This window comes from Ambystoma mexicanum, chromosome 6p, assembly GCF_040938575.1.
Source record: "Ambystoma mexicanum isolate Mex_15411 chromosome 6p, UKY_AmexF1_1, whole genome shotgun sequence".
NCBI classification, from domain to species: Eukaryota; Metazoa; Chordata; class Amphibia; order Caudata; family Ambystomatidae; genus Ambystoma; species Ambystoma mexicanum.
The window spans coordinates 21842925-21865208 of NC_090935.1; the positions used below are offsets into that span (position 1 = coordinate 21842925).

Below are 22284 nucleotides of genomic sequence, written 5' to 3' on the forward strand. Positions count from 1 at the left end.
TGTTATTCCAGTCCAGAGTTACAGTTCCTTGTTACCAGTCTGCAGTTTCCAGTCTCCTCACCCCTGCACTTAGATTCTAGTTTTCTTGCTTTTCTTCTTTGTTCCGGTTCTCTGTCCTGAACCTTGCTCACTTTGACTTCCCCTTTCCTCCTGGATATTTCTGTTACTGTTCTTGTCCTCACTTGTGCCTTGTGTAATTCCTTTGATCAGAGTTTGGCTGCTGGGGTTCCAGCAGGCAATCTCTGCCCCTTTCCTTTGTCGCGTTTCAGTATTGTACCTTGTGTCATTGTTAACGGCGTGTGGTTCCTGTTTCAGTTCCTGCTGCACCAATACAGGCTCAGTCTTGTGTGTACTGTTTCCTTGTTCGTGCCTTAGGATCCAGACACCCACTCTTGCGGCTCCTTTCCATGAGCATTCAGAGTGGGGCCCTGTAATATTAACCAGCTCAGAAGGCTGCAGTTTCCCTGGTTCTGTGGGAAACTCTTCCCCCATTCTCCGTACAGCCCAAGAGTGAACCTAATGTGTTTGTGTAACTTGTACTCCCTGCCCTTTTCTGTTAACTGCCTTTGTTGCCTATCCTTTCCTGTCTGCAGGACTCCTTGCAATCCTGCTTATTGTGTACTCTTCTCCCTTCGGCTTTGTGGGCATGTGTCTACCCGCAAACCCCTTTGACTGCATGAACATATTGCTGACATAACAGACTTTCCCAAAACACCACAACAAATTCTTCTTGGAACCGCCAGGTAGTACCGCTGTCATGACTTGTCTGTTGCTCACATGCTATCTATGTTGCCTTTGGGCAATTAATTCTATGGCACTAGTGCTGGATGACCCCACCTCGCAGTTATTGGTGGTGGTTCTGTCCCTTGCGCCTTGCTTGTGGTATCATTCATCTCCTGCTCAGGATGGGCCCCTCACTGGTACCTGGGTATTTCCAGGCTTTCGCCTTCGCCCTGGCTGTATCCTTCTCGGACCGCTGTGAAATGACTTCAGTTTCTGATGACGCGAGTCATTCCTTCACTACCTGTGATCATGGTTCACCTTGTAACGGCAACTAGTAGCCATGGCTTTGTTTCAAAAAGCAGTCTCTGCTTATTTCACTTTTGATTCCTCATCAGGACCCTCTCGACTATGCGATTTGGTCTTTACCAAGCTCCCTCGCCTTGCTTTCTTTTCCCGATAGTCCTCTCCCCCCTCCTCCTTGTTGTTGCTTGAGCAATGACAGTCAGGGCGGGACACTGGGCCTCATTTCGAGTTCGCCCGTAACCCTGCCGGACTCATAACATTTTACCGCCGCCTGACTTCATGGTACTACCGGGACATTACAAGTCCGGCGGCCCGGGAAGTCGGGCACCGGTAAAATGTTAGTCCCCATTCACATAGAGTCCCATAGGAGTCTATGGTAGTGGGGACTCTGAAGCAGCGGCACCGTTGCTAGCAGTGCCGGTGCTTCCGTGAAGAGTCTGCCTACCATGGCCACTGTACCCGCCAGGTTCAGACCTGTCGGGCGCAGCTGCCCCGACAGGCAAACTCGTAGTTTGCTGGTCCGGAGACAAGGGTGCATGTGAGCTTACCGGCACCCTTGTTTCTGGACCGGCAAACTTGTAATTGGGCCCCTTGTCTCATTCCCATGTTTACCAGAACCTCTGCCGGTAACATCCTCTTCAATGAGTAGGCAGCCATATGATATTATCGGAGAAAAGGGTGGGGGGCATATGCAATATCCTCTCCTCTTTCATTGGCTAATTTTCTATGTGAAAAGGTTTGCTTAATGCCCTTTTAAACCTTTCCACATCACCATTCGCTCATGGCCAGTGCGGGGTAACGTGATCGTGTTGTACCTCTAGCCTCTGGAAGAACTCTTGCATGGCCTTCCCTTGGAATAGAGGCCCATTATCAGACTTTGCCATCATCGGAAGGCTTCGAGTTTCCTCTAGTGATAGGATCACTGATTGTGCTGCCAACTCTGGGTACCTCGAGTATTCCTCTAGCGCCACTAGAAAGTGTAGGTCCGATGATAAGCCCCCGTTTGACTCTGATTGGAAACCACACCTTCTCACACAGACAAGCCTTTGTCATTGCAGGTCTCTAATATACCCATGTTGATGCCTCTCACGGTTGAGTTGTGTAGGATCAGTCCTTCTGGGGATACTAACAGTTCGTTTCGTACCTTCCCGAGTCATTGAACAGTTGCTGGATGCTTTGGTGATCTTGGAAGTCCACCCACCTTCCTGGCTTTGGTGTGTCTTTGACCAGCTGTGGATCTTCGTCACCATGAGTGGCTTGGGGACATCTCTTGGATTGTTGTGGAAATGAAGGAAAACAAGTTTTATTACATGCATGTACGGCCGTGAGCGTTAGACAGCGCCTTGAAACTGAACTAACCACTCGCTCACCACACCCAGTAAAGTTACAGCTTATATACACGGAAACTGCAGATTTTACATATCCGATACACAATTGTCCCACGCTTCCCATTGGTCAACCCATATAAAAAGACCCTAGACATTACATATATATCGCTGCTTCATTGGCTTCATTGGCTACTTCCTAATAAAAAACACACCCATTAAAATGGCTTAATTATGTCATCAGCATGAGGTACTTTGCCGTGATCGGTCCAGGCGAATCAGGTCGCTAGTTCATTATTTATTTAATTGTTCGAGGCAACTCAGACCGCGTTTGATGTGCACCTCCCTGAGACATTCCCTTAGAAACATAATAGCTCCTTCATGAGACCAGACACACTTGGCAACCAGAGATGGTCTCTTTGACCTTGCAAATTCGTTTGTTAGCAACTCCTCCTGCGACTCCCATCCTGAAAGATATCGCTGTCCTGGTATGCCTCCCTCCCTATGAGCGTGGGAAACCAGATGGCAAATAAAAAAAAAACACCGCCCTACTCCACTTGGTGGAACTCCTTTTAGCTTATTTATTTGCTAAAAACAGCGCAAGTTCAGATGGGATGGCCACGGCTCCTGGGGGGCAGTATAGTCTCACTTGGTGGCCACGACTCCTGGGGGGCAGTATAGTCTCACTTGGTGGCCACTGCTCCTGGGGGGCAGTATAGTCTCACTTGGTGGCCACTGCTCCTGGGGGGCAGTATAGTCTCACTTGGTGGCCACGGCTCCTGGGGGGCAGTATAATCTCACTTGGTGGCCACGACTCCTGGGGGGGCAGTATAGTCTTACTTGGTGGCCACGACTCCTGGGGGGGCAGTATAGTCTCACTTGGTGGCCACGACTCCTGGGGGGGCAGTATAGTCTCACTTGGTGGCCACGACTCCTGGGGGGGCAGTATAGTCTTACTTGGTGGCCACGACTCCTGGGGGGGCAGTATAGTCTTACTTGGTGGCCACGACTCCTGGGGGGGCAGTATAGTCTTACTTGGTGGCCACGACTCCTGGGGGGGGGCAGTATAGTCTCACTTGGTGGCCACGACTCCTGGGGGGGGCAGTATAGTCTCACTTGGTGGCCACGACTCCTGGGGGGGGCAGTATAGTCTCACTTGGTGGCCACGACTCCTGGGGGGGGCAGTATAGTCTCACTTGGTGGCCACGACTCCTGGGGGGCAGTATAGTCTCACTTGGTGGCCACGACTCCTGGGGGGCAGTATAGTCTCACTTGGTGGCCACTGCTCCTTGCGGGTAGTACAGTCTCACTTGGTGGCCACGGCTCCTTGGGGGCAGTAAAGTCTCACTTGGTGGCCAGGGCTCAGGGGGGGATAATATAGTCTCAATTGGTGGCCATGGCTCATTGGGGGCAGTATAGTCTCACTTGGTGGCCGCGGCTCCTTGGGGGCAGTGCAGTCTTTATTTGCTAAAAACAGCGCACGGCCTGAAGTTCAGATGGGATGGCCACGGCTCCTGGGGGGCAGTATAGTCTCACTTGGTGGCCACGACTCCTGGGGGGCAGTATAGTCTCACTTGGTGGCCACTGCTCCTGGGGGGCAGTATAGTCTCACTTGGTGGCCACGGCTCCTGGGGGGGCAGTATAGTCTTACTTGGTGGCCACGACTCCTGGGGGGGCAGTATAGTCTTACTTGGTGGCCACGACTCCTGGGGGGGCAGTATAGTCTCACTTGGTGGCCACGACTCCTGGGGGGGCAGTATAGTCTCACTTGGTGGCCACGACTCCTGGGGGGGGCAGTATAGTCTCACTTGGTGGCCACGACTCCTGGGGGGGCAGTATAGTCTCACTTGGTGGCCACGACTCCTGGGGGGCAGTATAGTCTCACTTGGTGGCCACGACTCCTGGGGGGCAGTATAGTCTCACTTGGTGGCCACTGCTCATTGCGGGTAGTATAGTCTCAATAGGTGGCCATGGCTCATGGGGGGCAGTACAGTCTCACTTGGTGGCCATGACTCATTGGGGGCAGTATAGTCTCACTTGGTGGCCACGGCTCCTTGGGGGCAGTAAAGTCTCACTTGGTGGCCAGGGCTCAGGGGGGGGATAATATAGTCTCAATTGGTGGCCATGGCTCATTGGGGGCAGTATAGTCTCACTTGGTGGCCGCGGCTCAGGGGGGGATAATATAGTCTCAATTGGTGGCCACGGCTCATGGGAGGCAGTATAGTCTCACTTGGTGGCCACTGCTCATTGGGGGCAGTATAGTTTCACTTGGTGGCCACAGCTCAGGGGGGACAGTATAGACTCACTTGGTGGCCACGGCTCATGGGGGGGCAGTACAGTCTCACTTGGTGGCCACAGCTCCTTGGGGCAGTAAAGTCTCACTTGGTGGCCACGGCTCAGGGGTGCGGGGACAGTATAGACTCACTTGGTGGCCACGGCTCAGGGGGGGCAGTACAGTCTCACTTGGTGGCCATGGCTCATGTGGGATAGTATAGTCTCACTTGGTGGCCACCGCTCCTTGGGGGTAGTATAGTCTCACTTTGTGGCTACGGCTCATTGGGGGGCAGTATAGTCTCACTTGGCGGCCATGGCTCATGTTCAGGCAGTATAGGTTCTCTTGGTGGCCATGGCTCCTTGGGGGCAGTACAGTCTCACTTGGTGGCCATGGCTCATTTGGGCAGTACAGTCTCACTTGGTGGCCAGGGCTCCTTGGGGGCAGTATAGTCTCACTTGGTGGCCATGGCTCATGGGGGGGCACTACAGGGTTTGCTACCTTAGCATTGCCGGGCTACCGCACCCTGTTCTCACTGGATTCGCCCCAAATCTGTAATCTGCGCTCCATTTCTTCCCTACCTCCCATGATTTGTTTAGTGCAGAAGAGATTAAAGCGCAGCCGTAAAGATTGCGTACGCCAGTATTGGCCTGGAAACCTTTCTAGGTAATGTGGAAAGCCTAATATCAAACAATATTCCAATAAATAGGCGATACCCACAGACCTCCTCTATGGTGTTTATCCAATCCTACTCCCACAATTTTATTTTCCACCTTGACTGGCACCATCTGTAATGGTTAATGCTTAAACCATATAGTGTCATGTAGTCATGGCACTTTGACATCCACTTCTCCAGAGCCGTGTGTCCATTAGTTGCCTTAAGTGCCACCAGATAGATGGCTCTTCTGCATAAACCATCTTTACCATCATCCTCAGATTCTTCCCTATCACTCCCGCTGCCATAGAGTGTAGACCATCCCTCGCATTTTATCACTTGGGCTGGAACTGACTGTGGGAGCTTTAACGCTCTCCTTCAGAAGACGCCCTCAAGCTACATCCAGTTGGCTTCTAAATAAAAAAAAAAACAGGGTTTCAGCTCCATATGTAATAATGGGGACTACCTTCTTGTTGTAGTATTCAATTACCGGGACCAGTGGAAAAACTCTCTATTTATTTGGGCTGCTTGTGCTGCGAGTGCAATCGTTTTAGATTTTTTTATAATTTAAAGGATTAATTTCACTCTTTGCTTCATACAAGTAAAAGTCCAAATAAATAAAATGATCAACTCTTTCCAGTGGCTTATTACCGGAATGCCAATTAAAGTTAGCGTACGGCTTTTCCCTCCCTGGTCTAAACGAGAAGATCTTTGTTTTGGTTACATTGATATTTAAATCATTTGCCCTTGTGTACATTTCCAGGCATACCAATTGGTGCTGCAGTCCTATGGGGGGTATGATCCATCAGGGCCATATCGTCCACGTACAACAGATAGTTCACTACAGGACCGCCAACATCGGCAGGAAACGGGGCTTGACAAAGGCAATGGCACTATTAGACACCAATAAATTAAACAAAAGGGGCTCCAAAAGGCAGCCTTGTTTCAGTCTCTGCTCGCTGTTAATGGGGACAGAGAGACGATCCTGCCTGTTCAGCATCATTCGAACACAGGTATTTGTCTGCAGCGCAGTGAGCATCTCTAGCAAAGGTGCTGGACGATCCCATGATCGCAACTTGGCCCACAACTACTTGCTGCGATTTATACTATCGAAGGCCATGGAGAAGTCAATAAATGCAATGTAGAACACCTTTGACTACGGCCTCCTTTTTAGAACAAATCCATTGGTGGTTGTCCTCACTCCCTTACGGAAGCCAGTCTGATAGACGTCCAATCTCTGAGTCCCTCTAGCCCATTCCTGTAAGTCACGCAATAACAGAGCAGCGAGCACCTTTGAGGGGACGTCTAACCAGTGCTATCGTCCTAAAATTTACTGTCTCATCTCGAGGCCCTTTTTTATAAATCGGGCTATGATCGAGCACGAACAGGAATCTGGAATTTCTTTTAGTGTAATCACTAAAAGATAGCCAACAAAGTATTAGCACAAAAGTTAATATTTCCCTTAAGGACCACCGTTGCCAGGCTGTCTGGGCACAGGGCCCTTATCAGCCAGAGCATCCAGATATCTTTCCCAAATCCAAGGCCTATCGGTATCCTGAATAGCAGGGGCTAAATTGTGCGATTATATGCTTGTAAAATAGCGTATCCATTCTCAGACATGGGATTTATCTGGTCACTTATTGGGTGACTCCGGTCTGATTTAATTATGGACCAAATCTCTCGAGACGTCATTTTGTCACCGGATATTCAGCATATTTGAGCATCAGTTAAGAGTTGTTGATGTTTACGTTTTTGAAACCGTTTTTTAGATGATGCTTTTGAATACTGTCTTCTGGCCGAGCTTGTTTCAGCGCCCTACAGAGATCTCTTTTTTATGTGTTGCTCTTCAGGATCTTAACCATGTATATGCCGTATCCTCAGTTTCCTGGATTTCAGCATTACCATGTGTGCCTCTTCTAGGAGTTTCTGATAAGAATAGTATTTCACTCGTTCGCATAATGTTTCTTCCGGGAACAAGGCTGACAGAGTATTAATAAACAATTGTATGTTATACCAGTTCCATGCAAGCCTGTTGCCACCTAGGTTTACGTCCAACACATTACAATAGGATTTACACTCCTGTATCTGCAATTTCGGGCGCAATTTGACCTGCTTAAGTGAGGGGGGTCACTAGCTTCTGTATGGTCAATCTTCATGTGTTTGCAGTCCTCTGATGCAAAGCAATAATCTAATGTATTTACTTGGGAGCCTCTAACCTAAGTGCCATGTGATATTTCATCGCCTATTGACATTTTCATTCAGAATGCACAACCCCCCCCCCCCCCCCCCCCCCCCCCGCCTCCCCTATCTTCTTCAACTGCTTTTCTATCGACTATCCTATCCCTCTCACGGAGTCTGGTAGGAAGAAGCTCAAAAGGGATATCCTGGTTTCCAACCCAGGCCTCCCTATCGCTGATACCTACACTAGTGATTCCTCCAGACAGACCCTTACCGACATCCTCTTTGTCGTTCCCTCTCCTGGCCAATGGACCCTCCATATGGTCTGTTCTCTCACCTTTTATATCTTCTCCCATTCACGGTGGCACTCGGTGGGAGGCCCTCCTGGTCCCCTTCTACTCCTCCAAGACCATCATTAAAATCTACTTAAATGGTTTCAATTTAGTCCAGCGCCCTCAGGCCAATCTTCTTCTTTTCGAAAGACGCTTCCTGCGTCTTATCAACCTATTTTCTTCACCTGCTATTCCTATCTACCCTCCTCTGCCCCCTCTCTCCTCTTCCTCTCTGGGACCCCTGCTGCTTCTCTGGCCACCCTGCCTTCTCCTCCCTCCGTCATCTCGCTGGCACTCTCTTCTTCCCTCTGACTACCCTACCAGCCCCTCCTTCCTCCTCTGCCCATTCTCTGGCATCCCTTACAATTCCGCAAGACATACCTCATGCCTGTAACCCTCCACGGTAGTCTTGCAAAGCTGACACACTGTTCCACACTGCTACTCTTATGTCGCGGTTCGCCCATGGCTTCTATGGACACGCTGGCGCCGCCATTAATGTGCCAGCACGCAGTCTTCTGCGTGTATTCACCGGTCTAGACTATTTTCAAGATGGTCACCGCCTCTATGTATATTCCCATCTCAGGTCGATCGGAGTGTTGCAACTGTTGTTTTCATGCCGGTACGCTCGCTCAGTGATTGCCCTTCCTGGTTACCTTTGTTGCTTCCTGCTAGACCTCCTATTCGGACTGCTTCGGTTCGATTACTTATCTGCTCCTGCTCTTTGCTCACTGTGTCGGCGACTGTATTCCTTCTCCCCACAGCGTCTTTTCCACTCTGCGCTGCATACTTCCCCAGTCCCAGCAACGAGAGGCGAGACCAGTTATTAATGTTTCGCTGTCATCCGATGCCGGAGTGTCAACTCTAAAACTGGCTCCTCCTTTGGATTGTAAAATTCCACAGCCATACGGCAGCCATCAGGGTGTCAACTTTAAAGCCTGATCCTTCATAGATTGCCAATTCCACGCAGCTAGACAGCAGGCATCACGATGAAACACCACAGGTATTTTTTTTAGCCCAAGGGCTTTTTTTCCCTGTTTTTGGGTCAGCTCCTTGGAGTCAACCTGTGCCCAAGGTGTTCCTCACCTGGACAATGTGGCCTCCGGGGGAGCTTGCTCTTACCTCCATGACCGAAGAAGAAAGAAGAAAAAGAAGGCTTTGGGCAGCAAGACAAGACAGAAGAAAAATTCTTCAGCCTCGGAAAGTCTTACTTCAAACTCACATGAGGAGGAAATCGAGGAGGGGGCACCAGTTTATGACATCTTAACTCTCGCTCCGCCGTCAAACACTCCTCGGACATCTGCCGTCTTCTGGAAGAGCATGATTTGGATGTACTCGTCTATCTGGCCAATCCTGCTGCAGTCTCTACCTCTCCTGTCCCCTCCCATGCCCTCTGCACGGCTTTGGCTAGTCATTGTATCTCTAAAACCCAGGACATCCTGTCCACCCGCTCTTCCTCTCCTCATTCTTCTTCTACTTTTCCCTGTACCTCTGGCTATTCCGCGGCCACCTCTCCTCCCTTCTCTTCCTTTCCTTTGTTCACCCCTAACGAGGTCTTTTGACAAGTCCGATCTATGAAAGCCTCGTCAAAACAGGTTCTCCACAGTTCATCCAAAACCATCAAGGACCACATTGACACCATCGCTCCAGCATTGGCCGACTTTTGCAACCACTCTTTCGCCACTGGAACCTTCCCTTCCCCCCTGAAGCACTCTCTTATGCACCCTCTTCTTATGAAACCCTCAGCCGACCCCCTCCTGTCTTACACTTCACACTGAATCTGTTGGTTGTCTTCATGACCATCAGTCTGGCTTCAGAACGGCCAGAAGCACGGAAACTGCTCTGAACATCCGTGAAGATCGGCTCTCAATCCTTGATACTAACTACCCTTCTGTCCTCATCCTACTCAACCTCTCTTCTGCTTTTGATACGGTCAACCATGCTATCCTGCTCAACCTGCTCCATGATAACCTGGGTATCACTGATCAGGCCTTGGCCTGGCTGACCTCCTTTCTCTCTGACCGACCCTCCCAGGTCCAACTTCGGTCCTTCCTCTCCTCTATCTGTGGTGTTCCTCAGGGGTCTAATATTTCTCCCTAGCTGTTCAACCAATACCTGCCACCTATCACCCACCGCATAGCTGCTCTCTGCCCCAACTTTCAGTGCTATGCAGATGACACTCAGCTCGCTTTCAGGCTCCCCTCAGCCGACTCTTCTCCCTCTCTCATCCCGGATGGTCTGTTCGCAATCCAGGAGTGGTGTGCCGCCAATGATCTCTGCCTTAATGCCAGTAAGACAGAGATCCTCCTCATCGGCTCACCAGCACCTTCCTTTCCTGTCACTCTCTGGCCGCCCAATCTGGGCTCTCTTCCTGCTCCCACCTGTGAGGCGAAGAACCTCGGGGTCATCTTTGACTCCACACTCTCCTCACATCTCTGACGTCTCTAAGAAGTCAAACTACCAGCTGCACCTCCTTAGAGTTATTCTTCCTTTCCTCACTTCCCCCAGAAGCTCGCTGTCTCCAGAGCTCTGGTTCGCTCTAGGCTGGACTACTGCGACAGCCTCTTTCTAAATCTAGTTGCCTCTACTATACGTCCTCTATAACTCATCCTGAACAGGACGGCGAGACTTGTCCTTGGCCTCAAGCCCAGGAATCTTATTTCTCCAGCTCTGAAATCTCTCCAGTGGCTGCAAGGATCAAGTTAAAGAACCTCTGCATTGTCCACAAGGCTTTCCGGGGCCTGGGACCGCAATACCTCCAACTCTCGCTACGGAAATATCTTCCTACTCGAGCCGTTCGCTCCTCCACCTCCAACTCCTTGAGGGCCAGCCGCTTCTCCAAGCAACGAGTTGGGGGCAGATCTCTTTCTTCGGCTGGTTCCTCACTCTGGAACAGCCTCCCTGCCTCTCTGAAACTTGAGCAGAACCATCTCCGGTTCTAGAAGCACCTCAAGACCTTCCTCTTTGCTTCTGCCTTCACTCTTCCTCTCCTGATCTCCTGTCTGATGCATGCACTGGTCAACTGGCTACCCTCTGAGCTCAGGCCCAGGTCTCTGCCCGTTCAGCTGCATACCCGCACTGCCTCCTGGCACCCCCTGCACCTGTGGTCTGTATCTGTGACCCTACAGTCCCCTTTTCTGCACTTCTAACACCCACATTTGCCACCTGTTAGCTGCACTACCTGTTGTGTTGATTCCATGTCCTGCACTTGTCCAGCCTCCCAACCCCCCCCGCTCCTCTGTACCTGCGTGATCTCAATGTCTAAGATCGTTGTTTTTGTTCTCCCTTTGTTCCCCCTCCCTCTCCCTTGCCTTTTCGCACCTTGAAACACTTGTGTATAGGCGTTTTATTAATGCCTTATCATATCTTACTGAGACTTGGTTTACGGCCAGCTCTGACACTCTCCTTGCTGACTGTTACAAGATCCTCTCCGAACCCAGAACCAACCGGTCTGGTGGGGGCGTAGCCCTGATCTTTCCGGAGTGGATCCCTGCTTCTATCATTCCTACGCAGGCCTACTCTTCATTTGAATGCCTTGTCTGCAGTCTCTCTCTCGTCCTGTCCTGTCCCCTCTCTCACTGTGGCCACCAACTACAGGCCACCTGGCTAGGTTGCACTCTTCCTCTCAGAGTGGGCTGACTTCGCCTCCTTCCTCTTTGCCTCTCAACTTCTCCTCCTTGGGAGACCTCGGCATCCATCTGGACGCTTACTCCTCTTCGAGGCTCTTTCTCAACCTCTGTGACTCTTTCCCTTTCCATTTTACCCTCTGGCCCGACTCACTCTATAGGGCACACTCTGGATGTTCTGATCTCTTCAGACCTCCCCCTCTCCAGCTCCCTCACTACTCCTCACTCTTGGACTGACCACTTCCTTCTCTCCTCTCACCTGTCGTTTTCTGACCCCAGCACTGCCACCCACCTTCTGTCATCCGGCCCATGAAGCGCATGTCAGTGGAGGCTTTCACTGCTACTTTCTCTCCTCCTACATCTTTGGCTGATTCACACACTGACACAGCCCTCTGTAACCTTAATTGCTCTATCTCTAACACTCTTGATATCATTGTCCCTGTTATGAGGGTCAGTTTGAAGCCTGCATCCAAGTGCAACTCTTGGTATGATTGTGACCTCGCCAATCTTAATCGCAAGTGTAGGATGGCTGAGAGGAAGTGGAGGGCCATCAGGTGCATCCTCTGACAAACTGGCCTGCTGCCTGCTCTAAAGGCAATACAGACCCTCTGTCTTGTCTAAGAAAAAAAGTCTACGTTCCAAGCCTGTGTCTCTGCGGCCTCTAACAACTCAACCGAACCTTTCAAAATCTGCAGGAGCTGGCCAATCCTGCTGCAGTCTCTACCTCCCCTGTTCCGTCCCAGGCCTTCTGCACAGCTTTGGCATCTCATTTCACTACTAAAATTCAGGACATTCTGTCCTTTCTTTCCTCCTCATTCCTGGCCCTTCTCCGGTTGTTTCTCCTCTGCCTTTCTCTTCCTTCACCCTGTTCACCCCCGACTAGGTTTCTAGTCCAATCTATGACAGTCTTGTCAAACCAGGTGCAACCCTGTTCCTCCAGAACCATTAAGGACTACATCGAAACCCTTGCCCCAGCCTTGGCCGATTTCTGCAATTACTCCTTTGCCACTGGTGCCTTCCTGCCTCCCCTCAAGCACTCCCTTTTGCACACTCTTCCTAAGAAGCCATCTTCCGATCCTTCCTCCCCGGCAAACTATCACTCCATCTTCATCACTCCTTTCCTGGGCAAACTCTTGGAAAAGCTGGCCATCTTCCAGCTTAATCTACATACTGAATCTGTTGGTTGTCTCCATGATCATCAGTCTGGCTTCAGAGCAGCCAGAAGCACAGAAACTGCTCTCCTGAACACCTGCGAAGACCTGCTCTCTGCCCTTGACTCTAATCTTCCTTCCGAACTCATCCTCCTTGATCTATACTCTGCCTTTGACATGGTCAACCACGCCATCCTGCTCAACTGTCTGCGTGACAATCTGGGTATCTCTGGACAGGAATTAACCTGAGATGGGGGGGCATGGAATGAGTTAACAGGGTACTGCCCTAACTCACTCTAGATACTGTATAACACAAAAATGGGGCAGAACACATCTGTAGTGTGATTTGGTTATAGCCTAATGTGTTCGATTTCTGAAAAAACAAGAGAAAAAACAGACTGTTTTCGGAAAAAACTACTGTGGTTGAGGGAAAGGTTAATTCTAAAGGAACAGGGCTGTGAAGAAAGCACAGAAAGGATAGAGTGGAATTCTAGCTATCCCTTCCTCCTATCCACACCTTAGCCTAGGTACCGCTAATATACGCCTATTAAACCGGGGATAGGATAAGAAGGTAAACTACTTTCTTCTATCAGTTGTAAAACATCCAGCCTTGTATTTTGTGTCTTTGTAAACACAGTGCACCTGGTTTACAGGCAATTCACTAGGCCATTAAAATGGTGAATACCCTAGTGGACGGCTGTACCCAAGAACAGTGAGGCACTGCTTTTTATTGTCTGGCTATTTGTCTCTTCAATACATACACATAGTGGAAGAGAGTGGCTGATGGGCATTAATAGTACAAGGCTGGATGTTTTACAACTGATAGAAGAAAGTAGTTTACCTTCTTATCCTATCCCCTGTTTAATAGGTGTATATTAGCGGTACCTAGGCTAAGGTGTGGATAGGAGGAAGGGATAGCTAGAATTCCACTCTATCCTTTCTGTCTGTCCTTCCTTCACAGCCCTCTTCATTTAGAATTAACCTTGCCCTCAACCACAGTAGTTTTTTCCGAAAACAGTCTGTTTTTTCTCCCGTATCTCTGGACAGGCCCTGGCCTGGTTGACCTCCTTTCTCACTGATCGACCCTCCCAGGTCCAACTTGGGTCTTTCCTCTCATCTATCTTTCTCTCTCTACTTGTGGTGTTCCCCAGGGTTCTAACCTATCTCCCTGGCTTTTAATCACTACCTGGCACCTCTGACCCACCGCATCTCAACCTTTTGCTCCAACTTTCAGTGTTATGCGGATGACGCCCAGCTCTCGTTCAGGCTCCCCACAGCCTTTTCTGCTCCTTCTCTCATACCAAACCGTCTGTCCGCAATTCACGAATGGTGTGCCTCCAACAGTCTCTGCCTTAATGCCAGTAAGACTGAGAGCCTCGTCATTGGGACACCTGCTCGCGCCTTCCCTCGCTCTGTCTGGCCGCCCACTCTGTGCCCTCTACCCCTCCATCCTGTGAGGCTAAGAACCTTGGGGGCATCTTCGACTCTACCCTCTAATTCACTCCTCACATCTCTAAGAAGTCTCACTGTCAGGTGCACCCCCTCAGAGGTATTTTGCCTTTTCTCACTTTCCCTCAGAAGCCTACTGTCTCCAGTGCCCCGGTCCTCTCTAGGCTGGACTACTGCAACAGCCTCTTTCTAAATCTTCCTACCTCTACTCTGCACCCTCTTCAACTAATCCAGAACAGGACTGCAAGACTTGTCCTAGGCCTCAAGCCCAGGGATTGTATCTCCTCAAGCCTGATAACTCACCACTGGCTCCCCGTGGTTGGGAGGATCAATTTCAAGACCCTCTGCATCGCCCACAAGGCTTTCTGGGGCAGGGGACCACGCTACATAAAACTCTCTCTTCCTAGGCATCTTCCTTCTTAAGCCCTTCGCTCATCCACCGCCAAATCTCTGAGGGTCAGACGCTTCTCCAGGCAGTGAGTGTGAGGTGGGTCTCTGTCCTTGGCTAGGGCCTCCCACTGGAACTCTCTCAAACTTGAGTAGGACCATCTCGGGTTCTGGAAGCAGTTGAAGACCTTCCTTTTTGCTTCGCTTTCTCTCTTCCACTTGGGGATCTTCGTAGGATTCCAGTATAGATTAATGAGCAAAGTGCGCTGTATGAGAGGATATAAGGGTGCCATTTTAACTTTATCGCCTGAACAAATGCATAAAGCTGACCAAATAGTGCTGCTTGAACACGCTAATTATTTTTTATCCTTACGAGAGAACCTGATGCAGGACGCCCTGCATCGCCTTTGTGTGCCGGGGACAAAAATAAGGTAAAACCATCTACAATCAGAGCAGTTGGAAGCCATATCTCCTGGAGACAGATGACATTCACAGCCAGCTGATTGACACTCCCTTCTCGGAAATGATGTACAAAACATCTAGTGTTCCAGGAAATGAACTGAATCTCTTTAGTAGATTTAGCTCTTAGATTGTACTATGCCTCGTATCCAAGGCTAATGCCAGCCAGATCCAATTGTCATTATCTTCCATTCTCTTACCCCCACAGCAAAGTTAGTTATCTGCCTCTTCGTATTCTCCCCTCTAAAACATTTAATCTGTAAAGACGGGATGCTGTCAAAGCGAGAGTTCAGAAGATTTTGGGGAGGTGGCACTTTAGGGGATGTACTTATAATATGTCTAGGGAAAAATATGGAAATGTCAAAGCCCAAAGATCTAATGCAGTCAGCTATACCAGGGACTTGATCTTTAACAAGACTTGAATTAAAGTGTAATATAACCTTGTCAAGCTGATAATCATTCCAAAATTCAACACAATCGATATCCCTAAACTCAAGTTGTGCTAGAGATGGCACACTCTTTAAGAGGCGAAACATGTTTGTTCTATTCAGGGTGATGGGCTCTTAGTGCAATGGTAACGTCTCTAGAATTAGTCGATTAGAAAAAGAGGGGGCAGTGCATTTAACACTATTCTCCACTGAGAGTGCAGGCACTTGCTTTAGGCTAGCCAAACGCCTTCATTCTTCAAGAGTAACAATTGGCATCTTCGATGGCTCCCTGTTGTGGGTGGGGTGATGAGCACCCGCTCAAAATTGATATGACAAAGCTCTATCTACCCTCCGTTTCCATATCTTCCAAGTTTAAGGCAACCTATGTCTGCGTCACCCCACCTACGGGGTTCGTTGGGTCAGTTTGAATGTCTCCTTAAACCAGTTTGAGGTGAGGTTGTTCCACTTTTACAATTGAATATTGGATACGTAGTACGAGTGGCCAATAAACACATAGCCACGCTCTGGAAGCAGATAAGCCTTGCAGCTAACCACGAAGGCAGTCCTGAAGAAGTCGGCACTAACTACACATGCCACCGAAACCCAGTTGACACATAGGTGGAGATGGTAGGAAGGTTCCTACTGCATACCACGTTAAAGCTATAGGGAGACCACAAAACCTTTGTGTCCATCCCCCTGGCTTAGTCTTCATAGCACAATATTTTAGTTCTCAAGTCAGTTAACTTTCTAATTGGGGTATATTCACCCTCAGTAGTGGCCAATAAAGCAAATGTTGCCTTAAAACTGTCAGGGAATTGACTTTACCCCGCATTTTGACATTCATAAGTAGCAAGACCTTCTCTTTGCACTGATCACCCTGTCCATACCACGATCACTTACAAACAGTATGGCGCCTGGGCTGTCAGTCAATCAGGCACTATCAAATGAGGGAACAAATAGTGGAAATATTAGTAATTTGCCGCCTTCTTATTCTATCCACTATTAGACCGGCTGGAACCCAAGACAGGCAGGAACAGAAAGAACCTTCTCTGATCTTCTTTTGTCTCGTTGTTCCTCTGCTCCATGTCAGGCCCAGGCAACCAGTCTAAATCTGTTTGACAATTTAGGAAGGCAGAATTGCTTTCTAGAAAAACGTGACTGGATGGAATCAGCAACTTCTTTTCCTTTTAGCTCCTGTGATATCATAGATCGCAAGATCTCTCACGAGCATTATAAATGCTGGGCTGAGCAAATCATGTTTTGGTTTTCCTGCCCCTTTTTCTTTTCATGTTACTAAATGATGCTTGGGCATAACCTAAATTAATCCTTGCTAAGCAACCCACACCCCTCGTGTTTATTCAGTCGCTATACAAGGACCAACTACCGACATCCCAGTGATAACCGGGGGTGGGGAGGACTGTACAGAAGGCACCCTATCTGCAGTGAATTGGCCATGACCCAATAAGTGACAAAGGAACTACTTAGATCCTCGAGTCATGTTCATTTTTTTTTTTTACTACTTCTTTGTTGTTTGATTTTTCTTGTCCCCACATTAGTATTACTGCCCCCCTTTTTAGAGTTTCTATTGTGAAAAATCATAAACCCGACTATTTGGACGCCCTCCTCTTCCTGAGGAACTACTAAAATACTTTGGTCGTACCTCTGCCATTAAGATCTCAGCCACCTGAATGACACTCAGGCTTGGCAGAGACAGGAGCAAAATGCCCTCCTGTCGTGCCTCGACCGGGCTCCCATCCTCTGGCGGGAGTGGAGGATAATAACATTGTTCCATGACGATCACCTCTTCCTCGATACACAGGGAAATGTCCATGACGTTGGGAGCATTAGTCTGTATAGCAATATCCTTTCCAACATAGCCATATTTGCAATCCTCTTTAAAACCCACTGTAAAACCATCAGTGCCTATAGTGCAAGTGCAGTTGTGGCAGGAAAAGCTGCCGCACTGTATCCAGAGCCGGGTGTCTGTTCACTGTTTCTGCTGGAGGCATGACTCACCTTTAAAAGCTGATACTCATGGAGCACCCAGAGTGTAAGTGCAGTTGTGGCAGGAGAAGCTGCAGCACTGTATCCAGAGCCCAGAGTCTGTAACTGTTTCTGTTGGAGGCATGACTCACCTTTAAAAGCTGATACTCGGATACTCTCAGAGTGCAAGGGCATTTGTGGCAGGAAAAGCTGCCGCACTGTATCCAGAGCCGGTTGTCTGCTCACTGTTTCTGCTGGAGGCATTACTCACCTTAAAAGCTGATACTCGGATACTCGCAGAGTGCTCAGAGTGCAAGGGCATTTGTGGAAGTTGAGTTGTGAGCTGAGTGGTGATTAGCCATTTAATTGTCTATAATTTTTACCATGCTGGCAACTCGCAAAGTGTGTCAATTGAGAAGCGCACGCAGTGCCAGGAAGAGCCTTGTAGCAGACACAAGTAGGAATATGCAGCACATTGCATGCTATCACCTCTGCTTAAGGTATCGGGAGCGTTGAGGGAAATCCTGCACAGAACACTTTACGATCAGAGCTGAGTAAAATAACAGCACTTCTAAAGCCAGCTGCTTTAGCCACACCAACAAATCTGGCTGCAGGGACATCAGTCAGGGTGTAATTGGAAGAGTAATTTGCACCAATACCTGAAGACTCATCGATGTTGGCACCAGTTGATAGCAACTCGCTGCTAAATATGTGCTTACAGCGTAATTCACTAGGTGATTTTCTTCAAGTAATCAACCCAAAAAACCAATGATGCCCTCAGTGTGGGTAACATAATGGGTATTGCAGCAATTAGTGGGATAAATCCCCGGATTAAGAACGCATAGCGGAAAGCATATATGCGTCTTCACCTGCATTTGACCTCTCCTACAGCTCCTCAGAGTCGACAGAGAATGATCAACCTGATTCGGAAGTATTAATGATCTTGAAAGCGCTATTTAGACTCTGCCTGCAATACTTAAAACAAAAACCAACAGGTATAAAATAAATGGGCCTTATTAGCTGGTTAATGTAGTTCTGTGTGCTCATACCGAAGATCACAGCCTGACAACCAATCGACAGACATTCATTTGGGATCAATCCCAAGTAGAATCAGACGAGCAGAGCAATGAGCCCGCTGAAATGATGATTGCCCCCCAACACTCCTGACTGATTCTCCAGGCAATACCGGGGATTGTCTAACTATTGGTGACTATGAACTCGACAATGGGGAAGTAGGAGACACTATATGACTGGCTAAAGAACATAGTCCAAACCACTAGGTTTAATTAAATCGCAGGCACTCGAACAAAAAAAAAAACATGACGAAAGAAGCGTAAAGTGGTAATCTGAAAAGGAAAAAGCTTGCGTAACTGCAGTGACCATTTTGAATTCAGACCCGCTGCAGATTTCTGAAAGCCTTTGTAGTAGTCTTCCCCTCTGTTGCTCTTGAGTCTCAGTAAGCCAACATTCTTTACTTCCTGTGGGGTACACTGACCCTCATTTGCTGGCACCACCACCTTTTGCCTTCTTGGCAGTGTGGTTTTCCAAATGATGCGGTGGTAGTACCAGGGTGAAGGTGTGGGGTTCATGACCCAGATGTCTCCCATTCTTATTTTTATGTATTTTCTGCATAATTACTTTTGTGGGCACCCCTTATTGTGTTTGGCACAGTGTTAGTTACATTTTAGGATCAGGCTTAATTAAACCGTGTCTGCTGGCTAAACATTTGCCATCTTAACTTCTGTTGAGTATGGCCTGCCAGCTAGTCTCTTTTCTTTAGCCCAGTTCCACTGTGAGCACAGTGATTTGTGTTTTCATAAATTGTTTTACATCTTTGTCAAATTCTGCATTGTTAGTAGGGGGCGCATCATGAAACTGAAATGTTCAATTATCAGTTTGTTGTGTTATTACTAGTGCTAAGTTAAAGCCAGTTTCTCTTTGTTTAATTGCGTGATTAATTTAATGCAGTTTTTAATTTGCGGTAATTCATGTTTGTTGTGTCTAGCAGAGAAGGACTCATGAGCAAGCGCAGCAGCCAGAAGCATCCGGGAAGAGGTGCCCAAAAGATGATCACCCTCACAGGAGAGTGTCCAGATGGCAGGAAGGAAATCTCCCCCCCGCCATCTCCACACGAGGCAGCCCGGCTCGACGAGGCCTCCTACATCTGCAGCCAGTGTGGGCAAACCGTGCACAGTTACACCAAATTTACAAAGCACCAAGAGATGCACAAGTCAGAGGAACCATGCCAGTGTTCGGAGTGCGGGATGCGATTCCTCAACAAGACCGAGCTCAGCCTGCATGAGAGACTGCATGCATCGCGTTCAGCGTATAAATGTACCAAGTGTGTGAAAAGATTCATTTACAAGAGCCATCTGATCGAGCACCAGCAGAACCACCCAAACGCCAAGCCCGTGCTGCTCGGGAACAAGGCTCCAGAGATGTGCAGGTTTCAGTGGCCATTAAAGGAGAAGCGAGAGATCATGTACTGCTATTATTATGCCACAGCATTGCTGCCTGAAGGCTACATGCAGCTGCTCAGGTCTAAACTGGAACAGAGAGGCGTCTTCCCCTTGGCAAAGCTTCGCTGTACTTCCGATGCCAAGCTGCGGGGTGTCATTCACCAAGTCAAGGGCAAACAGTACATTACTGATGCCAACTTGGAGCTGCTGAAAAAGGCTGTCGATGAAGAGCTAGCTGGAGGGTCTAGACCAATCTGAGCTTGCTAGGCTGTGGCGGCATGGGAAATGGCCGGAAGTAGTGGGAGCAGTCCGGCTCTTTCCATCCTCCACTCAAAGGGATCTGAGCAAGATGTTGAAAGCTATTCAGAAAGATGGAGCTTTGTCTCCGGTTCGGCAGCATCCGCTGTGTCTTATCCCTGGAGCTTGCCATGACCGGCAGCCAAAATCGTGTGCCTGCCGGCAAAGGTTTGTGCACCGTTTCCCCTCTTTGGAAAGGCATGTCGCCCCTGTTCCACAGAAGCTCGATTCACCACTTCAAAAATCCTGATACCCCTCCAACAGAGGCAATGGGGTGATGGGATGGTCTCCTTGGCTGGAAACTGCAGGCTTTTTTGGATTACCAGTGGTGATGGGCTATATACCAAAGTAGCTGATTGTGAACACTTTCCTTATCTCATCCCAATGGAAGGGCACTGTACCTGTCCGAGATCTTATTTGGGTGCACAAGTGGCCGGCACCGCCCATGTACACCTCGCCCCACCTGGCCCAGAGGTCTAGGACTCAACCTTTCTCCTCTAGTTCTCTGCTGCAAAGCTCTTCTCTTGTTGGTGATGTAGCGAGGACCAGGTTTATGTCAGTCTTGCATTTCACGTCTGTGTTTAAAGGTGTTAATAGTCCTGTTAAAGGTTTGTTACAAAGGTTTTAATATGGTGTTCTAAGAAAGTGTTCAGTCTATTGTAGCATTTGATGCCCGTTACTGGTTAAAAGGGGAAGAAAAACAGGGTAAAGTGAAAGAGCGTTCAGTAGCAGACCTCAGTCTGAAGAAGGGATGGGTGTGGGCCATACAGCAAATGGACCCCACCACGTCCTGTTTTAGTTCAGTCTACAGCACACACTTTGTGTTCCACAAGTCACACATTGAAGGAGTAAGTATAGAAGATTGTAACACTGACTGGGGAAAGGCAGTGCATTGCTGGGGAAAGCCCCATTCATGGTGTAATGTCTAGGTGTGTTATCGCATCCCTTGCTAGTGCTCGACACAGTCTACTATGAAATAATTCTGCGCCCAGAGGCAGCGTACCATATTTAGAAACGAAGGATGCTGGGCAATTACCATTGTGTTTGCAGTTGCAGTAACCACAGAGCGCTCACTTTATGGACAAATAAATGACTTATTGATGACTTATTGATGTACATGTTTCAGCTTTGCATTTCTGAGATCTTCAGTTCACCTGGTTCTGAATTCAAAATGTGATTATTTATTTCATTTATTTTTTTTTCCCTTCCATATCCTGTGCGCCATGGAGTGACCCGCATGAAGGTGCCTCGAGTAGGTGCGGTTTTGGAAGGATATAATTAATCAATTGATTTGGCAGGAATATGCAAGGCCAGTATGGGCAATTGACCAGCAGCATCCATGATCTGTCACACCGTTGTCTACTGAGAGCTTTGTGCAACACTGCTCTTCTTTAGGATATAGCATCACAGATAGACCTCAGATCACCCTCATCTCCCAGGCCTCAGAATATGGAGAGAAGAATGACCACACAGACCTGGTTGATGCTGGAAATGCCTTATGGAAGGACAGAGCCTCCTAGTCCTTGCCCTACCACTTCTCTGTGTGTGGGTTCTCTGTTTTCATCCACTGAGGTCCAGCCTGGATCTCTAGCAGTGCAGCTCTTCATGTTTTCCTTTTGGCAAACAACACGCATGGGATACCCTTATGCCACCCATGGGTGGGGGTATACCCTTGTACCTCTTATGTGTGTTTTCTGGCATCTGTGTGTTGCCCACAGAGCAGGGTACGGGCTAGTGGCAGTGACATGCTGACTTGGCAGTGGCTCCGAGTGTCCTCCATTTTTGGGACACCCAGGCCCTGCCATAGGAATCAGTGTATTTCTGACAGAAAGCAAGATGGCCCCTTTGGTTTCTATTTCTTTTTACCTTGTGTCCCCAAAGTCCTGGGGAGCCCTCCCTCTGCTCCTTCCTCCTGACTGGCTGTTGGGTGGAAATGCCATATATGGCTCTGGGGCTGCCTCCTGTCAGACGGACTGGAGCCTTCCCAGGAGCTGTGTGTTGAGGGCATACCCTAGGTGTGAGACCGGTATGAATGGAGTCTGAAGTGAACTCACATTCTGTGTTGTTGGTGTCTGTTTTCTGTGTGTGACACAATGACTGAGACAGCCCTGACTGAAACTGACATGAATGCAGTGCAGTGTGCTGTAAGGCTGGGTACTTACCCCAATCCACATTTGCTATGGTTGTCTGAGTTGAGTGAATGGCCTGATTGCCTGTGAGCTTGATTGGCTGCCTGCCTGCATGACAGCCCTTCTGCATA

At 48.8% G+C, this 22284-nt stretch overlaps 1 long non-coding RNA gene across 1 annotated transcript in view; it reads left to right on the top strand.

The window, feature by feature from the left end:
• The window catches only part of LOC138511155 (uncharacterized), a 38815-nt gene extending 17687 nt beyond the window's left edge, over window positions 1–21128 (top strand). Inside the window, exon 2 of the long non-coding RNA XR_011280578.1 lies at window positions 19277–21128. This is a non-coding gene — a long non-coding RNA (uncharacterized lncRNA). The remainder of the gene's footprint in view (window positions 1–19276) is intronic.
• The last annotated feature ends 1156 nt before the right edge of the window (window positions 21129–22284 follow it).